We start from the raw sequence: 1,940 nt of genomic DNA on the forward strand, positions 1-1,940 counted from the left end.
GTCAGAGTGACGGTTACGGGAATAATAGGTGCAGAGGAGTACATTGTGGATCTCTGCGCGTTGGAGTAAAGAGCTCGTAGAATAGATTGTGGATATTTCCATTTTCTTACAAAGATATTTTTTGGAAAATGCTTATCAGTTTAAAGACAAAAAGAAAAATAAATCAGATATATTTAGTACTAAGTGGCGGGAAACCAACTGATTTACTCAGAGATTAACTACACATACAACTGCTTTCATGTTGTGAGAAAAGATATTGACGATGACTCTATAATTATTTTTTATTTCACTGTAACCAATGTTTTTTAAATGAAAATTATAAACAATTATTTAAATCGCAACAAAATTATTTTTTTAATTTATTTTCTATAAAATATAATAATTGACCTATCTTGTTATGATGTCACTAGTGTAATTAAAAATAAAAATTGACAATGTTGAAGACTACGTACCAAGGTAAAATAGGAAGTCGTACTATCAAGCAAAAACCTCAATCGATTGTACAACCTTTTACACCAACCTAACAAAGTACAAAATCTTGTATCAACTCAACAAAGTTCTCATATTTCTACACCAACTCAGCACAATACATCCCTGCACCAACTCAACATATTTTTCATGCAGTGCACCCTTTGCATCAAGTCAACAACCTAAGCAAAAGAGATAAAACAATCGCACATAACCAACATACTAATTAGGACAATCATTTTAGGATATTTCTTTTTTAAAAAAACACAAAATTGGATGTAATTGTTATTTTTTTTATGTAACACATGTATAAGCTTGTATTTCGAATGTTGAATACTTTATATACATGTATTTTTGCTACTAGCATACTTCAGACGTATGCATTTTAGATTATACTATTTTTTATGTAATTTGGATTTTGCTATTAACTGAAGAACTAATATAGAGTCATCGAACAACTTTATATTTACAATAAAGATATCATTCCATTTAATTGCAACTCAAGTACAAACTCAACAATACATGTCATTTTGGGATTCCATTAGAGGATCTTTGATCATACATGCCCCTAAACATGGTTTGCATCTCAACTTGGGATCCATGCCCCTAAACAATGTTCGTTAATATGTGGCTACTACAAGGCCTCACTCACTTGTGAGGAACCAGTTTATGTCAAATTATTGTGTTATATTGTGGAAAATTTGAGGAGCTCGTAATCAAATGGTTTTCAACAATAAAGTTATGAAATCAATTGAGGTAGCTCAAACAACTATGGAGTTTGTACAAGAAATTTGTCCAAAATCCCTTAATGATAATTATGTGATAGTTCAAAATTTCCAACATGCTACGTCGCGTTTGTCTACTGCTGAAAACTATATTTTTGTTTATGTTGATTGCTTTTTTAGGTGGATCAATAGGTTGAGGACTGGTTACATATAACCAATTTGGTGCTAGGTAATTTGCAGCTTACAAAAGGGAGTCAATTGAAGTTGAACCTGTCATGGCAGAAGCTCTTGGAGTCCGATGGTGTTTACAAACTGCTGTGCAACAAGAACTGGTGAATTTAGTTTTTTTTCCTGATGCATCAACTGTTTTAAATTGCCAAAATTATAATTTGGTTATGTCTGCCATTGATCCGATAATTCAAGACTACAAAGGGCTTACGAGCCATTTAAGTAGAGTTGTTGTTTCTCATGTTAGGCGCCAATTGAACGTTGTAGCACATAACTGGTGGGCTTGTCAGATATAACTCACTACAATTGTATTCGTAAATGTTGATACTATGCTGGCTTTGTTCTTATACTTGATTTAACTTTAGCTGGCTGAATGTAATTTATCTTAACTCCAAAAAAAAAATAAAAAGTTTTCATGTCATTCCATTTCATTCAAATTCAAACTCAACTACATATAGGAACATTGCAACTTCTTCGTAAGAGTGATTAAAATATTTACATCCAAGGTATTCTAAAGGT

The sequence above is a fragment of the Cicer arietinum genome, chromosome 4 (genome assembly GCF_000331145.2).
Source record: "Cicer arietinum cultivar CDC Frontier isolate Library 1 chromosome 4, Cicar.CDCFrontier_v2.0, whole genome shotgun sequence".
Taxonomy (NCBI): Eukaryota; Viridiplantae; Streptophyta; class Magnoliopsida; order Fabales; family Fabaceae; genus Cicer; species Cicer arietinum.